Below are 23,737 nucleotides of genomic sequence, written 5' to 3' on the forward strand. Positions count from 1 at the left end.
ATCCTGATATGAAAGAAAATAATATTATTCTATATCATTTTTTAAAAGCCATTTCTTCAACACCCACTGTACGTCAGGCACTAAAGCATCTCTTTGCACTTTCTCGTCGTGATGCTGTAGCCGGTGGCTCCATGTTTCCCCAATGCAGTTAACGCAGAAGGCTGCAGAGTGCGGAAGATATGCAAAGCCATTATTTCCTTGATCAATATTTTTACTTGGATAGTGGACATAGGAACTATTGTCTTTATATTAGAACAAATCCGAGTATATTTGTGTTTTATTAAGTTTTATCAAAGTATGATTGATATACAAAACCTTATATACTTAATGTATATAACTTGATGAGTTTGGACTTATGCATACATCCATGATACTATCATCATCACAACCAAGGTAATAAACATATCCATTACCTCCAAAAATGTCCTTGTGTTCTCTTGTGGGTTTTTTTTTTTTTTTGCTAAGAATACTTAACATGAGATCTATAAATGTTTTGAGGTGTAAATTGTTAACAATAGGTACAATGCTGTACAGCAGATCTCTAGAACTTAATCATCTTGAATAATAGAAACTTCATTTCCTTTGAAAAACAATTTCCAGTTTTCTTCTTCTCCTAGCCCCTAGCAACCACCATTCTGTTCTCTGCTTCTATGACTTTGAATATTTTAGATACCTCATATAAATGGAAATACACAGTGTTGTTCTTCTGTGACTGGCTTATTTCACTTAGCATAATGTCCTCTATGTTCATCCATGTTGCAATAAATGGAAGAATTTCTCTTCTTGTGAGGCTGAATAATATGTCATTGTAAGTATAATACCCCACATTTTCTTTATCCACTCATCTGTTGATGGTTATTTTGGTTGTTTAAATATCTTGGCTATTGTGAATAATGCTACAATAAACATGAGGGTGCAGATGTCTCTTCAAGATCCCAATTTCATTTCACTTAGATAAATAACAGAAAGTGGGATTGCTAGATAATATGGTAGTTCTATTTTTAATTTTTTGAGGAACCATCATAGTGGCTGCAACCATTCTATGCTCCTACCAATGGTGTGTACAGATTCCAAATTATCCGCATCCTCCCCAATGCTTTGTTAACTTTTGTTATGCTTTATTTTGATACCAGGTATCCAGCTATCCTAACAGGTGAAGTGATAGCACATTGTGGTTTTGATCTGTGTTTACCTGATGATTAGTGAAGTTGAGAATCTTTGCATTTACCTGTTGGCATTTGCATATCTTATTTGGAAAAGTGTCCATTCAAGCATTTTGCTCATTTTTAAGTTGGGTTATTTGTTTTTTGCTATTGACTAAAGGAGACTATATACTTCGAATATTAACCTTGTATTAGATGGAGGCTTGCCTATAGTTTCTCATATTCTGTAACATGCCTTTTCACTCTGAATTGTTTCCTTCCCTGTGCATACAGAAACTTTTTAGTTTGATATAGTCTCTCTTGTCTATTTTTGGTTTTGTGCTTTTGTGTCAAGTTCAAAAAACTAATTGCCAAAGCTAATGTCAAGAAATGTTATTCCTATGTTTTGCTGGGGGCAAGAGGGTTTTAGTTTTAAGTTTTATGCTTAAGTCTTTAATCCATTTTAAGTTGATTTTTATATAATCCATTTGAGTTGATTTTTCATCGGGTATAAGATAGGGGTCCTATTTCATTCTTTTGTATGTGGATAACCAATTGTATAATATACATTAAAACAAAAAAGAAAAAAAAAACACCCTACAGATTCTTCACAAAAAAAAAAAAAGAAAAAAAAAAAAAGACCCTGACAGGACTAATAAATCAGCACAACAAATTCACATTCTATACCCTAACAATGAACAATCTAAAAAAGGAATTAAGGAAACAATCCATTTACAAGAATATCAAGAAGAATAAAATATTTAGGAATAAATTTAACCAAGAAGATTAAAAACTTGTGCACTGATGATTACAAAACACTGACAAAAGAAATGAAAGCAGATGAAATCAATAGAAAAACACCCTCTGGTCATGGATTGGAGGGATTAATATTTTTTAAATGAGCACACTATCCAAAGTAATCCATAAATGCACTAAGATTGATCACTGTCAAACTCCCAATGACTTTTTTTTTTACAGAAATAGAAAAATAAATCCTAAAATTCAAATGGGACCACAGAAGATCTAGATAGCTAGTGTGATCTTGAGAAAGAAGAACTGGAAACATCACACTTTCTGATTTGTGATTATAAAGTATTTAAAAAGACCCCACTTAATGGCTCAATAATATCAGATGGAAGAACCCCCCCAAAAATAAATTTTAACTTTTGCCTTACATCTTAAATGTTTCCAGTTTTTCATTAGCAAATCTTCCACTGTGATAAATATGTCCCTCATGTAAGAACATTTTCTTACAATTTTTGCTGAAAGTGGAATTGAAAGCAAAGAACAGTATTTTGTCAGTAGAAAATAAAATATAGATTATCCACCATGACCAGGTGGGATTCATCCCTGGGTTGCAAGGTTGGTTCAACATTCGCAAATCAATCAGTGTGATAGAACACATCAATAAGAGAAGAGAGAAGAACCACATGGTCCTCTCAATTGATGCAGAAAAGGCATTTGACAAAATCCAGCATCCGTTCCTGATGAAAACGCTTCAAAGTATAGGGATGGAGGGAACATTCCTGAACTTCATAAAATCTATCTATGAAAGACCCACAGCAAATATCATCCTCAATGGGAAAAAGCTTGCAGCTTTCCCGTTGAGATCAGGAACACGACAAGGATGCCCACTCTCACCACTCTTGTTCAACATAGTATTAGAAGTTCTAGCAACGGCAATCAGACAACAAAGAGAAATAAAAGGTATCCAAATTGGCAAGGAAGAAGTCAAACTCTCTCTCTTCGCAGATGACATGATACTTTATATGGAAAACCCCAAAGACTCCACCCCCAAACTACTAGAACTCATACAGCAATTCAGTAACGTGGCAGGATACAAAGTCAATGTACAGAAATCAGTGGCTTTCTTATACACTAACAATGAAAATACAGAAAGGGAAATTAGAGAATCGCTTCCATTTACTATAGCACCAAGAACCATAAGATACCTGGGCATAAACCTAACCAAAGAAGTGAAGGACCTGTACTCGAGGAACTACAGAACACTCATGAAAGAAATTGAAGAAGACACAAAAAGATGGAAGACTGTTCCATGCTCTTGGATTGGAAGAATAAACATTGTTAAAATGTCTATACTGCCTAGAGCAATCTATACTTTTAATGCCATTCCGATCAAAATTCCACCGATATTTTTCAAAGAGCTGGAGCAAATAATCCTAAAATTTGTATGGAATCAGAAGAGACCCCGAATTGCTAAGGAAATGTTGAAAAACAAAAACAAAACTGGCGGCATCATGTTACCCGGTTTCAAGCTTTACTACAAAGCTGTGATCACCAAGACAGCGTGGTACTGGCATAAAAACAGACACATAGACCAGTGGAACAGAGTGGAGAGCCCAGATATGGACCCTCAACTCTATGGTCAAATAATCTTCGACAAAACAGGAAAAAATATTCAATGGAAAAAAGACAGTCTCTTCAATAAATGGTGCTGGGAATACTGGACAGCTATATGTAGAAGAATGAAACTCGACCATTCTCTTACCCCGTACACAAAGATAAACTGGAAGTGGATAAAAGACCTCAACGTGAGCCAGGAATCTATCAGAATCCTAGAGGAGAACATAGGCAGTAACCTCTTCGATATCAGCCACAGCAACTTCTTTCAAGTTATGTCTCCAAAGGCCAAGGAAACAAAAGCAAAAATGAACTTTTGGGACTTCATCATGATCAAAAGCTTCTGCACAGCAAAGGAAAGAGTCAACAAAACAAAGAGGCAACCCACGGAATGGGAGAAGATATTTGCAAATGACAGTACAGACAAAAGGTTGATATCCAGGATCTATAGAGAACTTCTCAAACTCAACACACACAAAACAGATAATCATATCAAAAAATGGGCAGAAGATATGAACAGACACTTCTCCAATGAAGACATACAAATGGCTATCAGACACATGAAAAAATGTTCATCATCACTAGCCATCAGGGAGATTCAAATTAAAACAACATTGAGATACCACCTAACACCAGTTAGAATGGCTAAAAATAGCAAGACAGGAAACAACGTGTGTTGGAGAGGATGTGGAGAAAGGGGAACCCTCTTACACTGGTGGTGGGAATGCAAGTTAGTGCAGCCACTTTGGAGAACAGTGTGGAGATTCCTCAAGAAATTAAGAAAGGAGCTTCCCTATGACCCTGCAATTGCACTGCTGGGTATTTACCCCAAAGATACAGATGTAGTGAAAAGAAGGGTCATTTGTACCCCAATGTTTATTGCAGCAATGGCTACGGTCGCCAAACTGTAGAAAGAACCAAGATGCCCTTCAACGGATGAATGGATAAGGAAGATGTGGTCCATATACACAATGGAGAATTATGCCTCCATCAGAAAGGATGAATACCCAACTTTTGTAGCAACATGGACGGGACTGGAAGAAATTATGCTGAGCGAAATAAGCCAAGCAGAGAGAGTCAAGTATCATATGGTCTCACTTATTTGTGGAGCATAACAAATAACATGGAGGACATGGGGAGATGGAGAGGAGAGGGAGTTGAGGGAAACTGGAAGGGGAGATGAACCATGAGAGACTATGGACTCTGAAAAACAACCAGAGGGTTATGAAGGGGCGGCAGGGGGGGGGCGGGGGGGGAGGTTGAGGAACCAGGTGGTGGGTAATAGGGAGGGCACGTACTGCATGGAGCACTGGGTGTGATGCCAAAACAATGAACACTGTTATGCTGTAAATAAAAAAATAAAAATAAATAAATTAATTTAAAAAAAAAGAAAAGAAAAGAAAATATAATAAATAGGCTCCCAAAGAGAGGTAGGAGAGCAGGTGAGTAGAATACGCAGTTTCATTTACCAATTTGGGCCATTACTGGACATGTTATATAAGCAATACAACTAGGCAGCTTCCATGTTTTCTGGATGTTCTTCTTGAGATCAGGTAGGCAGTGCAGCTCATAGGAGGAATGTTATTTTTTTGTCTTCTTTTATTTTATTCACTTTTATTTTTGCATGGAAACACCTAGTCTGTCTCCTTTTCTTCTTCCCCCTTTATCTCCTCTCCCCTCTCCCTTATCTCCTCTCCCCACCACACCAACAATCACAAACCAAGTGCAGTATTCCAAAGTTATTCATTCCATCAGCACGTTGTACAGGTCTGCAGTGGGGTGACTTTTTTCTGTTTCTCTCCTGCACTTAGCTTGTCTTAGCTGAAGAAGTGGAACACTTCCTTCAAAGACCAGGTACAGAAAAACACTTATCTTTTCTCAGGGTGAACTCTGCAAGAAAAGGCAGGGAACTTAATCATAGTAAATGGAGAAAGAAAATTTTCAGGGAATAGTGAAAGACTGGCAGAAATAGAAAGGATCCACAAAACTGCTCTACAGAAATCCCAAAGTTGGGAATGCATACCATCGTTCCCATTATCATCATGGTCAGCACTCACAGAGCTTCTCTGTGCTAAGGAGTCCATCAACATCATCTCATGAAATCTTCTCAATAACCTTCTGATGTAGATATTAGTATCTTAAGCTATTCACACAATTAAATTGAGGCCCTGGGAAGTTGGGCAAATTTTTCAAAATCTCCTGCATTAGTAAGCATTCTGGGTCAAAAATTCCCAGACTAGATTCTGGAAACTCTCATTCACCACCACACTTTCCAGAGGTAGCTCCCACTACCATTTTTGGCCAGAGGAGTGTGATAATGTCTGATTCATTCAATACAATTCATGAAGGAATATTTTTATTCCTTTACATAGGTTACACAGAACCATTACGGTGAAAAGCCCAAACAAAGCAAAACTATAATGATAATTAGAACTGGTTGTTTTATTTTTTTTTTTCCATTTTATTTATTTTTGCAGCGTAACAGTATTCATTCTCTTTGCACAACACCCAGTGCTCCATGCAAAACGTGCCCTCCCCATTACCCACCACCTGTTCCCCCAACCTCCCACCCCTGACCCTTCAAAACCCTCAGGTTGTTTTTCAGAGTCCATAGTCTCTTATGGTTCACCTCGCCTTACAAATTTTTTTTTAATAAACATATAATGTATTTTTATCCCCAGGGGTACAGGTCTGTGAATCACCAGGTTTACACACTTCACAGCACTCACGATAGCACTTACCCTCCCCAATGTCCATAGCCCCCTCCCCCTCTCCCAATCCCACCTCCCCCCAGCAACCCCCAGTTTGTTTTGTGAGATTAAGAGTCATTTATGGTTTGTCTCCCTCCCAATCCCATCTTGTTTCATTTATCCTTCTATACCCCTACCCCCCCATGTTGCTTCTCCATGTCCTCATATCAGGGAGATCATATGATAGTTGTCTTTCTCTGATTGACTTATTTCACTAAGCATGATACGCTCTAGTTCCATCCATGTCGTCGCAAATGGCATGATTTCATTTCTTTTGATGGCTGCATAGTATTCCATTGTGTATATATACCACATCTTCTTTATCCATTCATCTGTTGATGGACATCTAGGTTCTTTCCATAGTTTGGCTATTGTAGACATTGCTGCTATAAACATTCGGGTACACGTGCCCCTTCGGATCACTATGTTTGTATCTTTAGGGTAAATACCCAGTAGTGCAATTGCTGGGTCATAGGGTAGTTCTATTTTCAACATTTTGAGGAACCTCCATGCTGTTTTCCAGAGTGGTTGCACCAGCTTGCATTCCCACCAACAGTGGAGGAGGGTTCCCCTTTCTCCACATCCTCTCCAGCATCTGTCATTTCCTGACTTGTTCATTTTAGCCATTCTGACTGGTGTGAGGTGATATCTCATTGTGGTTTTGATTTGTATTTCCCTGATGCCGAGTGATGTGGAGCACTTTTTCATGTGTCTGTTGGCCATCTGGATGTCTTCTTTGCAGAAATGTCTGTTCATGTCCTCTGCCCATTTCTTGATTGGATTGTTTGTTCTTTGGGTGTTGAGTTTGCTAAGTTCCTTATAGATTTTGGATACTAGCCCTTTATCTGATATGTCGTTTGCAAATATCTTCTCCCATTCTGTCAGTTGTCTTTTGGTTTTGTTAACTATTTCCTTTGCTGTGCAAAAGCTTTTGATCTTGATGAAATCCCAATAGTTCATTTTTGCCCTTGCTTCCCTTGCCTTTGCTGTTGTTCCTAGGAAGATGTTGCTACGGCTGAGGTCGAAGAGGTTGCTGCCTGCATTCTCCTCAAGGATTTGGATGGATTCCTTTCTCACATTGAGGTCCTTCATCCATTTGGAGTCTATTTTCGTGTGTGGTGTAAGGAAGTAGTCCAATTTCATTTTTCTGCATGTGGCTGTCCAATTTTCCCAGCACCATTTATTGAAGAGGCTGTCTTTTTTCCATTGGACATTCTTTCCCGCTTTGTCGAAGATTAGTTGACCATAGAGTTGAGGGTCGATTTCTGGGCTCTCTATTCTGTTCCACTGATCTATGTGTCTGTTTTTGTGCCAGTACCATGCTGTCTTGATGATGACAGCTTTGTAATAGAGCTTGAAGTCCGGAATTGTGATGCCACCAACTTTGGCTTTCTTTTTCAATATTCCTTTGGCTATTCGTCTTTTCTGGTTCCATATAAATTTGAGGATTATTTGTTCCATTTCTTTGAAAAAAATGGATGGTATTTTGATAGGGATTGCATTAAATGTGTAGATTGCTTTAGGTAGCATAGACATTTTCACAATATTTATTCTTCCAATCCAGGAGCATGGAACATTTTTCCATTTTTTTGTGTCTTCCTCAATTTCTTTCATGAGTACTTTATAATTTTCTGTGTATAGATTCTTAGTCTCTTTGGTTAGGTTTATTCCTAGGTATCTTATAGTTTTGGGTACAATTGTAAATGGGATTGACTCCTTAATTTCTCTTTCTTCAGTCTTGTTGTTGGTGTACAGAAATGCAGCAAGCTAAACATAAATACCTGAAATGATAGAAACCATAACAAGAATGCAAACCAACGAGACAACCCATGGAATGAGAGAAGGTATTTGCAAATGACACTACAGACAAAGGGCTGATATCCAAGATCTATAAACTCAACACCCGAAAAACAGATAATCATGCCAAAAAATGGCCAGGATATATGAACAGACACTTCTCCAAAGAAGACATACATACAAATGGCTAACAGACACATGAAAAAATGTTCATCATCATTAGCCATCAGGGAAATTCAAATCAACACCACATTGAGATACCACCTCACACAAATTAGAATGCCAAAATTAACAGAGAAAACAACGTGTGTTGGAGAGGATGTGGAGAAAGGGGAACCCTCTTACCCTGTTGGTGGGAATGCAAGTTGGCGCAGCCACTTTGGAAAACAGCGTGGAGATTCCTTAAGAAACTAAAAATAGAGCTACCCTATGACCCTGCAATTGCACTACCGGTTATTTACCTCAAAGATACAGATGTAGTGAAAATAAGGGCCATCTGTACCCCAATGTTCATAGCAGCAATGACCACCATCGCCAAACTGTGGAAAGAGCCAAGATACCCTTCAACATATGAATGGATAAAGAAGATATGGTCCACCTATACAATGGATTATTACTCAGCGATCAGAAAGGATGAATACCCAACTTTGGGACTAAAGGAGATTATGCTGAGTGAAATAAGTCAAGCAGAGAGAGTCAATTATCATATGGTTTCACTTACTTGTGGAGTACAAGGAATAACAAGGAAAATATTAGGAAAAGGAAAGGAAAAGTGAATTGGGGTAAATTGGAGCGGCTATGAAGCATGAGAGACTGGACTCTGAGAAACAAACTGAGGGTTATTGAGTGGAGGGGAGTGGGGGAATGGGTAAGCCAGGGGGTGGGTATTAAGGAGGGCATGTATTGCATGGAGCACTGGGTGTGCTGCATAAACAATGAATCTTGGAACACTGAAAAAATAAAACAAAATTAAAAAAATACAAACCACTAAGAATAGTTTAAAGCTGTATTTTCTAAATGATTGCTTCATGGAATGCAAACAGTGAAATTATCCTTAAAAAATTATATGATTATGTAGTGGAAAATGGTCTGAGCTCAGAAGTTCATATTAGCATTTTAAAGATTCTGAGATGTCTGGCAATACTATAGTTAACTCGGGTTAACCCCATTAGTAAAATAAAATAAAATAAAATAAAATAAAATAAATAATTGAGAGGGAGGCAAACCATAGGAGATGCTGAACTCTAGGAAACAAACTGAGGTTTGCTGGAGGGGAGGTTTTTTGGGGGGATGGAGTAACTAGATGATGGACATTAAGGAGGGCACTTGATGTAATGAGCATAAGGTGTTATATTCAACTGATGAATCACAAAATTCTACTTCTGAAAGTAATAAAAAAAATCCAAGTGCATTTGGTCACAGAACCATCTTTTCTCTATAATGAATGCCCTTGGTAAAATATACTGTTTTATGTACTTCCTATGCACCTTGTAGATAATGCCAATATGGAGCTATTTCTTTATCTTTCTTAGACCCTTGTTTAGGAAATTCATGTAAAACCTCTAAGACCTACCATATCTGCTCCCACCAGGAGAGCAAAGAGTCTTTGTAATATAGGGAGCAGAAGTGCACTTCTCGGCTATGTCTTTTCTTCATTGCTTTTACCTGTTCTATCTCACTTTAACTTCTCTAACTTCTTGGCCCCTTAGTTGGGCTATTTTCCTTGGCTTAGATCTTGTCCAAGTCTTTTGTATTTTGTAATGTGGGCTTGCCCCTTGGGCTGAGTGAGGTACCCCCCAGGACCCATCACCAGGTCTGTGAATTCTAAGCTTTACATACCGCCACATGGTCTATCCAATAATTCAGCAAGCCTTCACCGACAGCCCACACTGAACATACGGAAGTGAATAGCACAGACATGTAAGTTCACATAATCTGTTGTAAATTAGCACTAGACAGATAGGCTCTCGTTGGACAGTGTAGTAAGCATTGTGGAATGAGAAGGACATGTTGAATAAGTGGACTTGTAACCTAGACTTGAGGGTTAGAAGATTCTAGGAGGCAATGGCACCTACCCTAACCTATGAAGGTGAATATAAATATTTAAGTGAAAGAATGGAAAAGTAGAAGCAGAATATCAGTGTTCTGGGCAGATAGAACCACAAAGGTTAACGTTTGTGTTTAGAGAGAGAAAATGATCTTAGAAGAAGAGAAATAAATTCCTTTAACTGACACTTGTAGTTTGAGGAAGTAAGTAACAGGTCATGAGGTTTCAGAGGACAGAATAGAAAGTGTGTGTCCCAGGCCAGCAACCTGGGATTGGGTGTTTGGCCAGCCCAGGTTCCTGGGCCAGATCTTACTTATGTATGGGAAAGAGTCATCAGATTCCTGAGCTTTGTTCACCCGCAGGCATCAATGCTCATTTCCACGGGTCAGAATCCTGCCTTTCTGTCCATATCTCCAGACAATTTAAGTAAATCCCAGGTGTATAGGAGAAGCTTCAGCCCCAGCACTCAGAATTGGAGGGCAGTGTGAGGCTGAGGCCCAGGTCATCAGACACATAAGATCTCTGTAATAAATACTGCTCTGGGATCACTGTCAGCCACCATCTCACCTGATCCTGTAGGTTATATGTTAAAATTCCCAATTATAGCTGAGAATATGGATGACAAGAGAGATCAAGTAATTCACCTAAGGATATACAGGGGTTTTTTTTTATTTTTTTTAAGATTTTATTTATTTATTTGACAGAGAGAGAGATCACAAGTAGGCAGAGAGGCAGGCAGAGAGAGAGGAGGAAGCAGGCCCCCTGCGGAGCAGAAAGCCCGATGCGGGGCTCGATCCCAGGACCCTGAGATCATGACCTGAGCCGAAGGCAGCGGCTTAATCCACTGAGCCACCCAGACGCACCTTTTTAACTTTTTTTTAAAGATTTTATTTATTTATTTGACAGAAGAGATCACAAGTAGGCAGAGAGGCAGTCAGAGAGAGAGGGAGAGGAGGAAGCAGGCTCCCTGTTGAGCAGAGAGCCTGATGCGGGGCTCGATCCCAGGACTCTGGGATCGTGACCCGAGCCTAAGGCAGAGGCTTTAACCCACTAAGCCACCCAGGTGCCCTGGATATACAGGTTTTAAATCACAGATTCTAAACACTGATCTACCAAAACCCATCCTCTTTCTATCATGTTACCTCACTTCAGTGCATTTTTTCCTGATTGGATGATTAATAACAATATTAGTAATATAATAGCATCTAACACTGATGAAGTGTCTTCGGACCAAGATCCTTATTATATGTCTTGTATTCATGATCTCATTCAAACCTAATGACAGCCTGTGGAATAAATATCAGTATGCTTAATTTGCTGAAGATAAACTTACAGTTGAGAGATGATAACTTTTCTGTGGTAAATGGTTATTACATGCAGGAGGTAAGATTAGAATTCAGGTTCTTCCAGCCTCAAATTTCATATTCTCTCTGTAACCACACTTTCTCTGGATTGAATAAATGAATTAGTAGAGAGGATAAACAAATGCAGGTATGATAGCATAAGCCCTTGCACTTTTTTGAAATGAAATGCATGGAATTTTCAAATTGAAAAAGGTTTTTACCACCATTTTTTTTTTTAAAGAAGAGGGATCCCAGCAAAGATCTTTAGGGATGCTATGTAATTGCCTATGAGGATCCATTACAGTCCAAGAGACACAGACACCAAAGTCTCCCACATCCATCATGAGTTTGTTTTATTTTATTTCAAAGTAGATAATGAGGATCCCATTTATTCTAGGCACTTTTGTTGATGACATACTAGCTCCCATAAAATCTGAAAAGTAAGATCAATTTTATGAGCAATTAAATGGGGTCTATCCAGAGGTAATTAATTTTATGATGGAGGTTGAACAAGGTGATAGGAGAGCCTGTTTTAGATGCATTGATGATAGGGAGGAATAATGGCTCATCAGCTATGAAATAGTTCCAAATTACCTTGCTTTTGGGTCATTATTTATATTTTAAGTCTGCTGCCCTGTTTGCATCATGAAAGGAGAGCATATTGTTATCCACAGACCTTTGGGGGAGTACTCCACATTTGTTCTTGTGAGGGTAATGGAAATCTGGACTGTCAGGATACTGGACTTTGCTTTTCTATAAGACAGATGTCCTTTGATCTACAGTTGAAGGAACAATGAGGCCATTTATCAGTAAAAGGATTCAGTACTATCTGAACTTGGGAAATTGATAGCAAACAGCTGACAAACAGGTGTTTGGAGGTTATGGTCCTGATAGAATTAATTAATCTATGCATTTGTTTAACAAGTACTTATTGGAAATATTCTATATGTTAGGCACTATGCTAACTATTGGGCAAATAAGGTAAAATTAATATAATTAATGAGGTGTTTGTGGGTCTGTGATAGAAACTGTATTTTTCCTTGGGATGATTCAAAACATTTAGAAAAAATTGCTCTTGAATAGGCTTGACCACCTCAAAATCCAGTAATTACAAAACATATAAGTAATGTGTCTTGCCTCCAAGGTTATTAATACCACATGCCTTTGTCCTTAGAATGGTGCCCCTGCCACAAACAGAGTCAAGTTTGATTTTGATCACCAGGACAGGATAGCACAATGAAAAATGATGAAGGACATTCTACTCACCCTAGTTTATCAAAGAATCCCCAATCCTTCATATTTTCATGAAGCTTCCTTTTCACCTGAGCTTATACAACACTGTCTCATCCTTCCTTATTGTGTCACCAGGCATGGACAGAGACTGGACTTCCAAGACAAACTCATCTGTCAAACCCAAGTAATCCTAATACTAGCTATGATTCATGCAAGAAATTTCACCTTGATGACCATCCCCACTGCCCCCTGTAATGGACCCTACTGTTGTAGGTTTTGAATGAGAAAAACTCAACCCAAATTGCTAAAGGGAAAATAAACAAAGAAAGGTTTGATTGGGTTGCATAACTGTAAGTCAAACAGAAAATAGTTTCATGCACAGCTATGTTCATCTTCACGTGCATTCAGATAATTCAGTTTCACACCTTCTCCATCACTGCTTTGTCTTCTTTGGTTTTCTCCAGCAGGGCTTTTCAAATGGTGGCCTCTGGTATCACCACATGTACACTGTCCCCACTGTCTAGACTCCCAGAAGGAAAAAATCCTCTCTCTCTTATTTGCTCAAAAAACATTGGGGGCACATGGATGGCTCAGTCATTAAGTGTCTGACTTCGGCTTGGGTCATTATCCCAAGGTCCTGGGATTGAGGCCCACATTGAGCTCCCTGCTCAGCGGGAAGCCTGCTTCTCCCTCCCCCACACCTGCTTGTGTTCCTTCTCTCTCTGTGTCTCTCTCTGTCAAATAAGTAAAATCTTTTTTAAAAAAAAAGTTAAAAAAAAAAAACATTGTTGGGATTCACTCTGAATAGAATAATTTGAGTCTCATGTGCCTCATCAAAACAGTCAGTTCTGGGCCATACATCCACCCCTAGATAAGGCATGAAATTAATTTTGTGAGAATCTCATGGACATGGAGAAGGTTAATTATGAATTCTTCTTCCAAAAGATGGAGGCATAATTTGCATGGCAGAAAATCACACAAAACACAGAGTCCAGTCTACCCCTCATTTTTTCCCCTGAAAATTGAGCATATGAACCTCATAAAGGCACTGAGAGAATTAAAATAGATGAATACAAAATATCTTACTCAGTGGGTGGCACAGAGTAGATGTTCAAAAAGTCCATTATCTTTCCTTTCCATAAAAATGAAATACCTTATTTCATGCTTTCTCATCTTCCAAACAGGTGATAGAAGTTTTCTGGTTAGGTGCCAACTTATGTTTGTAGTTTTGTCCAAAAAGCCAGTCTGGAAGCTTGCACTGAGTGATAGGTATGTATTTTTTTTTTCCTTTTTATTAATTTTTTCAGCATAACAGTATTCATTCTTTTTGCACAACACCCAGTGCTCCATGCAAAACGTGCCCTCCCCATCACCCACCACCTGTTCCCCCAACCTCCCACCCCTGACCCTTCATTGGGGAGGGGAGGCGAACCATAAGAGACTATGGACTCTGATAGGTATGTATTTTTAAAGGAAAAGTGTTTGTGAAATCACAGGCTGGAATTTCCAGAAATGTCTGGGGAGATTTCCTAAATACAATCACACATGTTTGTATAGCTGACCTAACTGGTCTTCTTAGTGGCCATTTCATGGTCCAAAAAGAAAGATTCAGCTTGAGCCCTACTCAATAGGGAGCTTAAACTCCAGGGGTAGGAATAATACAATTGGAGAAAAGAGATTTAAAAGTCATTTGTGTCCCTAGCAAAAGTCATATGTGTTGCAGCATCTTCCCTGAAGGTTTGACAAACAAAAATTGTAATGAACAGTTACATAGCCATATGTTCTTTGAGTTAGGCAAAGAAGAGTTTGTGCTAGAAACACATCTAGCTGCAACCTATATAAATATGCCAGTCAAGCAGAAAAGTCTGTGGGTAGGATAAAAGAAAAAGCCATCTGGCTCTGCAATACAGACCTACCTGGACTTTGAGATGTTTTCATGGCCTGGGCTTGGTAATCTAATTTCCTGGGTTCAGGATCTCCTTCAAAAGCTAATAATCATTTTGTTTCTAGTAATTGTGTTACAGCTGGCCAATGCCTCTTGTTCAGAATCTTAAATGCAACTCTATAGACATTTTTAGTCTATCCTGTAACCAAGAAGTAGAAGGAACTAATTCCACATTACAAAATGTGGTCTCTGAAGAAGATGACAATAATGAAAATCTGAATACTATGAATAAAAATCTGCTGCTTCATTTAATCTGCCTTTGGTCAAAAGAGAGGACCAAAAAAAAAAAAAAAAAAAAGAGTTGTGACAGAACTCTGCACTTAGATGCTCTGGCCTGACACTAACTTGGCTGTTGGTGAACCACTTCATTTCTCTAACATCCTACATAAATATTACTGATATCCAATCAGAATATTACTGGAAACTCCTGATAGGAACAGATGGCAGCAGACTCCTACTCCCTTGAGTTTTCCTTGAAATCACCTAACACAAACCCAACCAAGTCCTATCATAAGCCCCTCCAAACCCCATCTTACTGGAAGTCCCCATGCTTCCCTGTGGTGTGTGGTATCCCTTTTCTCAGCAACTCATATATGCAGCATTGTTAGACCATGTGTTCTTCAACTGACATACTCTTTGACTAAGCACTCAGTAGATGGTAGTTATTGTGAGGTGTTATGAATATGTGGAATATAATGGATTACTTGAATGGGAGCCACTCTTAGAAGTCAATGCTCTACTCTTATGAGCACCCATATTTACCAATCCTTACTCTATCAGTGTCTGTAGTATCTTGAGGATAACTTTTGGGTTTATAATGTGCTTCTCTGGATAAACTTATGTTGACATAACCTAATTTTGGTGGACAGTAAGAATATTTTCCACCAATGAAGAAAGAACTACAAGAAAAACCCCTATCCTCTGAAAGGGATCTTTCAACAGGTGAGAGAAAAAGATGTTGCCTTTCTTTGGCTTTGCACCTCCCTCTTGTAGGTTCTGTGAGGGGGTGTTAAGAGTGGAAGTAGAGGCAGTCAGAAGCTAGAACCCCTACATAACCATGTCTCTCAGGGATAAGTTTGAGGATGTTGGTTTTAATTTTAAGAGAGGTGGCAATTCCTTTAGTATGTGCCTTTGCAGGTTTTAAATGAGTTTTGTCCTGAGCCCAGTAACTGCCCCTCCTTGAGTGATTTGCTAATCTCTGGAAAAGAAGAGGAGAAGGAAAAACCTGTGGCCAGAGGAATACACAGCCAGCCAGCCAAAAAACGAGCCAGTAGTTGGAAGAAAGCAGAGGGTTTACCATAAAGCAGTTCAATAATCCCAGACCCTATACACATAATCCAGTTTCCATCTGCCTCCCTCTTCTTTGAAAATCACCCCTCAAATACCCTCTATCCTGCTAAGAATTGATACGTCTTTCTGCAAGCACTTTTGTCAGTTCTTTTCTGTGCTAATCTCCTGCCTGTCATGCATAGGTAGCAAGTCATTGCAGAGTTATGATCTGTAAGTCCAGAAATGTATAATGCAGTTTGAGAAAAAAAAACAGAACTATTTGCTACTTACTGGACAGGATTATGGTGTGCATGAGGGGTTTGAAATATTCAGATGTCTCAGAACTACAGGTGAGGATTCATCAAGGTCACTGTGGCTTTTCTGTTCACAGACCTTAGTCAAGCAAGCCATAGTGTGTAACTGAGAGGTGACTTATTTGTCAGGATATTATAATCAGTAGCTCTGTTATCTCTGCTGCCCCTGAAATAATTTTATATCTTTTATTGAGCAGTGTTTCAGTAGATGTAATGAGTCAGAGAGACCTTGGGGAACACTAGGGCAGATTTTCAAAGTATTTCAAATCAGTTTGGATTTGTGCTCTTTGGTAGGCAATTTCTGTGCACTTTCTATTGCTATTGTTTATGTTTAGGCATGTGGAAAACATGAGTGACATGTTTATCATGTGATCAGCCCAAAAGAGGCAGAGCAGGTAAACCCTGTGGCCATCTTTCCTCAGTCCCTCCATTCTTCCCACTTTGCACATCCATTCTGTCTCAGGGTCTAGCATGTTTCCTTTAGAGTGTCCTCTCCTTTCTGCCTATACTTGCTCAAAACTGAAATTAATCACAGATTCAACCACTGTCCTCTCTAATGGTAACATCCTGATTTTGGTCACCATTTTCTTCTGTCAGGAGAAGAAAAAAGTCTTCTATGTGGCTTTCTTGCTACTACTCTCACTTCATTCTCCACGTAGTAGCCATACTCAGCTCAATTTCAGAGTAGTTTTAAACTCAAGCCGGTCACAAGTATCCTAATGTGTTTTCTAGGGGTAAATATTATCTACTTCCCTTCTATATTTTATACTCACATGTGATTAAAAGTTAGGAATATGTGAAAAGAACAGGAAAATGTGACTCATGGTCAAGACAGAAAGTAGCCCTGATGTTGGTCCTAATGTTGAAATTAACACATTATGATTTCAAAATATATATAAAAATATATTTAAAAATCTAATGTGAAAAGATGGCATGTGTGAACACACATAGAGTTTCAGCAGAGGCAAAACTAATAAAACAATTAAATGAAATGAGGGAAATGAAACACATGATATTATTTCAAGGGCTACAAAGCAGTATGGACACATCAAAGGAAAGGATCACTGAACATGAAGACAGGTCAGTAGACATTACCTAACATAAAACACAAAAAGAAAGGGAGATGAAAGAGAAAAGGTCTCCAGTACCCAAGACCTTTGGTGCAGCATTAATATTATAACCATATAGTTGGGGTATCAGAAGGAAAGAGGGGAAGAATCAGAGGGATTCCTGTGCTTTTCCAAAATTTCTGAAAGACATCAACTCACAGAACCAAGAAGCTCAGTGAATCACAAGCATGATTACAAAGGAAATCACACATAATGTATTTAACATCAAACTGCAATATCTCTAAAGTGCTGAAAAAAATAAGGTCAACTAGAATTATTTATACAGCAAAATTACTCTTCAAAATTGCAAAATAAAGATATTTTCAGATAGACAGAAAATGGGAAAATGTACCTAAAACTGATCTAAACTAAAAGAATACTTAAGAAGGTGCCTGGGTGGCTCAGGAGTATGCCTTTATCTCAGGTCATGATCCCAGGGTCCTGGGATCGAACCCCACATCGGGCTGTCTGCTCAGCAGGCATCCTGCTTCCTCCTCTCTCTCTGCCTGTCTCTCTGCCTACTTGTGATCTCTGTCTGTCAAATAAGTAAATAAAATCTTAAAAAAAAAGAATACTTAAGAATACCACATAAAAGGTAGATCAGCAGCAAGAAAGAAAAGTAACAAGAGTCAATATGCCTTTTTATTACACACACACATACACACACATGTATTTGTGTAATTTCCTTAGAGACTGTTAACTGTTTAAGATTAACATAATAGCAATGAGAGCCTGTGGCATAAAACACTCAACACTCAGGTGGGAAGAGGGCCAAGGCCAGGATGAGGCATCTATGACACAAAGTTATAGAGGCACTCACCTTCAGGTCATATGTACGACATGCCACCTTTCCCCTCACCCTTGTCCTGGGTGTGAGAGGTAAAATAGAAATACACTATTACAAGAATCTTAAGGTTTCCTGAGGTACTATAATTTTACTTGAAGTATGCATGTTGTAATATCTAGAGAAACCATTAAAAGGCACAAGATGTGCAACAAAATAAGTTAAAATGGGATCCTAACAAATAATTCGAAAACAGAAGAAAGGAAGGGAGAAGCAGAGGAATAAAAAGTACATGGGGTAAATAGAAAAAAATGAACAATTACAGTAGAATTAAACCCAGACATATAAATATTTATATTACAAAATAAAGAGATAATCCAATTAAAAGGCAGAAGTTGTAAAATTGTACAAAAAGCAAGATGCAGTTATGGGTTATTAATAAGAAATTTAAGACAGGTTGATAATGAAAGAATAGAAAAACATGTATTACAAAATCATTGAGTGAAAATGATGGTGGAACTGTATTAATCAAAAATGCATGTCAAATAAAAGTATGACTAATTGATGCATTTAACAATGATTATATGCTAACCAAGAGGACAAATCTATTGTCCTAAGTATTAAACTAATAATTTTTATTATTATTTAATATTTTATAGTATATTCAATATCATTTTATTATATCATTATTTATTCAATATTTATATATTATTTAATATTTACATATTATTTATATATTTTATAAATTATATATTTTATGAATTATATATTATATATTTATATATAATTATATGACATATATTTTATAAATTTATAAATTTATATATGATTATTTATTATTATTTATAATATTTGTAATATTATAATATTGTTATATTTAGTATATTATATTTAATATTTACTATTATAAGTAATATTATTATTTAATTGTTATTATTAGGACTATTCTATCCTATGTACTAAACTAATAATTAGACAAATATATTGTCCTATGCATTAAACTAATAATGAAAAGTTTTACAGATCAAAAACTGATAGAACTACAGGGACATATACACGAATCTGCAATAAAGGACAGGGATGTTAACATCTCTCTTTCAGTAATGGAGAGAATACCTAAAAATATTAACAACACCAAAGCTTGTAGTGTTTTGCTTAATTGGTATTTGAAAAAGATATTAATAATTTTAAATGCTGTCTAGGGAGTTGTCTATGACTAGGACTTAGGAAGGAGAGGAGAAGGGAGTTGGGGGAAATCAGAGGGAATGATGAACCATGAGAGATTGTGAACTCTGAGAAACTGAGCACTTTGTGGGGGGGTGGAGGAATGGGTGAGTCGAAGGTAGGTCCTAAGGAAGGCATGTATTACATGGAGCATGGGTGTGGTGCATAAACAATGAATCCCGGAACACTGAAAAAAATAAAATAAAGTTTATGTACTAGAGGCAGAATGGTCTCCCCCAAGATTATAGAATCTAGAAAAACCTCAAGGCACCTGATAGTAAAAATAAGAAATCATAATTGTAGACAGGATCTCTTGAAAGCAGCTAGGACAAAGAAGCTCCTTACCTACAGAGGAAAGCCCATCAGAATAATGTCAGACCTGTCCACAGAAATCTGACAAGTCAGAAAGGGCTGGCAAGACGTATTCAGGGCACTAAACGAGAAGAACATGCAGCCAAGAATACTCTATCCAGCAAGACTGAAATTCAAAATGGATGGAGAGATAAAGAGTTTCCAAGACTGGCAAGGCTTGAAAGAGTATGCGACCACCAAGCCGACACTGCAGGAAATATTAAGGGGGTCCTATAAACGAGAAAAAATCCTAAGAATATCATTGAACAGAAATATATGGAGACAATCTACAGAAAGAAAGACTTCAAAGGTAACACAATGTGAATAAAAATGTATCTCTCCATGATCACTCTCAATGTGAATGGCCTAAATGTGCCCATAAAACGACATAGGGTTGCAGATTGGATAAAACAACAGGACCCATCCATATGCTGTCTACAAGAGACCCATTTTGAACCTAAGGATATGCCCAGACTGAAAGTGAAGGGATGGAGAAGCATCTTTCATGCCAATAGGCCTCAAAAGAAGGCCGGGGTAGCGATTCTCATAGCAGATAAATTAGATTTTAAACTAAAGACTGTAGTCAGAGATACAGAAGGACACTACATAATTCTTAAAGGGACTATCCACCAAGAAGATCTAACAATTGTAAATATTTATGACCCCAATATGGGAGCAGCCAATTACATAAGAAAACTATTAATCAAGATAAAGAGTCATACTGCTATGAATACATTAATAGTAGGAGATCTTAACATGCCTCTCTCAGTAAAATAAAGTTTAAATAAAAGAAAAATGGATAAAACACACACATGAATAAATGCAAAATAGAACAATGAAAACAAGAGAGGGAATTAATGAAATAAAAACTAGATATAAACAAACAAACAAAAAAAACCCCAACAGTTTTGGTTATTTGAAAGTATTAATAAAATTAAGAAAAACCTATAAGGCTGGTAAGTAAAATACCAAGAAACCAGAAAATACCTAAGTGACAGATACACACTCGTATGCAGCTCCAAGTCAAAAATGGGAGCTGGTTGCATTACAGCCTCAATCGGAGGTTGTCTCATAAAACAGTGACATTAAAAATCTTCCCAGTGGGTAGAGCTTTAGGCAGTGCACTATGTCATCCACTTTGTGTGGAAGGAGAAATGACCCAAAGTTAGAATATATCTGAGGCACTGGGAGTGCTGAGCGACCTGGACAACTGTGCAAGAGCTTAGGTTAGGAGTTGTGGGTGAATGTATATGGATGGGTACACTGAGGGGGGCATGAAGCCTAAAGACTTTGTATTACACCTGAATGCTCAACAGAGAGCATTCAGCACAGAAAAAGGCCTAAGAAAGTAGATAAATTAATTTGGATCCTCAATAACAGGCAACTTCTGTCATGCAAATGACATTAGCCATGGAAATGATGGCATGAAGGGCACCTTAATTAAGTATTTATGATGGCAAAAAATGGGAGCTACGCAACTGGCCCAACAGCATGGACTAGCCCTTCCCACTGCCAGCAATCAACCTGTTAGCAGCAGTGACTAAGGCTGAGCCCCCAACAGTCCACCATTTTTTTTAAAGATTTTATTTATTTATTTGACAGAGAGAGATCACAAGTAGGCAGAGAGGCAGGCAGAGAGAGTGAGAGGGAAGCAGGCTCCCTGCCGAGCAGAGAGCCCGATGCGGGACTCGATCCCAGGACCCTGAGATTATGACCTGAGCCGAAGGCAGCGGCTTAAATCACTGAGCCACCCAGGCGCCCCCAGGCCACCATTTCTTAAAGAGACTAATGATCTCTTCATGTCAAGTTCACCCTATCAATCATCCTGAAAGGGATAGTGGTTCATTCCCAAAGGAACAGACATGGGTTCTGTGTATGAATTTGTCTTTCCTGTGCAGAGGGCTGCAGCCACTACCACTATTCATGTTCTTGAGTACTGAATCCGCCAGCACTGGAACCTGCATAAACTCAGAACAGGAGACTCACATTTTGATAAAAGAGGTATGGGAATGAGCCATTGATCACAGGACCCAGTGTGATATTACATGCTGCATTTCACAGAAGCTGCTGACCTGATAGAACCCTGGCACAGCTCGCTGAGGGCACAGCCAAAGCATCAGTTCAGAAGTAATACTCTGTGGGAACAGGATGCCCTTCTCCAAAATGCAGTACATGCTCTGCCTCAGAGACCTCTACAGGTGTGGTGTTTTCAACAGGAAAGATACATGCGTTCAGGAATCAAGTGATGGAAGCGAGTCTGGGCTCACTTACCATCCCTCCCAGTGACCATTGAAGGAATGTCTGCTTCCCCTCCCTGCAGTTAGTACAGGGCTGCTGAGTTAGTGCTCCCAGATCTCAAAGGGAGCACACCTTCACCAGGGTAACAGGAGGAGTCTCACTGAATTAAAAGTCATGGCTCCCACCTGGTTACTTGACACCTTGTGCTCACAGATGTGCAGACAAAACAAGGAGTCATTGTCATGGCAGCAGTAAAGGACTTTGGTCATATTGTAGTGGCTTAAAACAATACATATTTACTCTCTTACCATTTGGTATGCCAGACATCTGACATGACCTGATACAGATCTTACTGTGATAAAATTGAGGTATCAGACTAGGTTGCATTCTTTTTTAAAGGCTCTAGAGGACAAATCTGTTCCCTTGTATTTTAGAGGCCATGTACTTTCCTTGGCTTAAGGGCCCCTCCTCCATCTTTAGAGCCGACAACATTGTGTCTCTCTGATGGTTCTCAGTATTCATGTTTCCCTCTCATTCTAAGCTCAACAGAGAAGGGTTCTTCAGTTTTAAGGTCCTAGAGTTTGGACTCACTCAGGTAATCTAGAAGGTAATCTCCCATATCAAGATTCTTAATTCAATTGCATCTATGAGTCTCTTTTGCCTTGTTAGGAAACATGCTCACAGGTTCCAAGGACTAACCATGAGGCACATCTATGGAGGGCCACTATTCTACGAACCTCAGAACCCAACAATCTCCCAATTGTTTTAGACTTCACATTTATATATATATATATATACACACACACACACATATATGTATATATATACAAATATAAATATGAACATATATACATATATATGTATATATGTGTGTGTATATATCCATGAGATATCTCATATAGATATATGAGATATGTATGATATATATAGATATACATTAGATATATATCTATGAGATAATTGGCTCTTAAAGTAACTTCAGATATAATAAATCAAGGACTCAGAACTTGAGAATCTCCCCCAAATTATACAAAATGTTTCCTTCCCTAGTGCATATTTGCTTTTTTGCTTAGGGTGGGATGAGAGTGGTAAACTTTCTCTCTAGATTCTCTGAGTTGAGAACCACTGCTTTAAATCCATTTTCATTGGGGCACTTGGATGGTTCAGTTGAGCTTCTGACTCTTGACTTCAGCTTAGGTTGTGATCTCAGGGTCATAAGATTGTGCTCAGCAGGAAGTCTGCTACTCTCTTTCTTGCTCTCCCTCTGCCCTGTCCCCCTACTTGCATGCTCCCTCTCTCTCCCAAATAAATAAATAAACAAACAGATAAATAAATAACCAACCTTTTAAATAAATTAATTAATCCATTTTTATTGTTGGTAAATGATTCCAATAGTATTTCACAATAATTAAAGGCCAGCAAGTCATCTTTCCATGAGAATCTCAGCCTCAGAGACACTGCATAAATGTGAACGAGGGCGTTGCAAGAAGATAGGCACTTATACAGCTAACATTATGTCTTTATAGCCAATATTTATTGTCTGCTCACAGAGATCCAGTAGTGACGGTACTTAGCATTTTATATAGATTGGTTAACCTTGATCTTTTGAACAATCCTGTGAGGTATTCACCATAATTATCCCAAATTTAAAGATGAAAAATGAGACTTAAAAAGGTTAAGTAATATTCCTCAAGTTATATAACTGGGATTTACTCTGGCAGTCTGATTCCAGAGCCCACACTCAGCATGATACCACTGTTTCTAGATTTTGCTTGATCCCAGGAATGTACCAGAATTCTGTGGAAATGAACATAGACATATTTATTTCCT

The sequence above is a fragment of the Meles meles genome, chromosome 1 (genome assembly GCF_922984935.1).
Source record: "Meles meles chromosome 1, mMelMel3.1 paternal haplotype, whole genome shotgun sequence".
Classification (NCBI taxonomy): Eukaryota; Metazoa; Chordata; class Mammalia; order Carnivora; family Mustelidae; genus Meles; species Meles meles.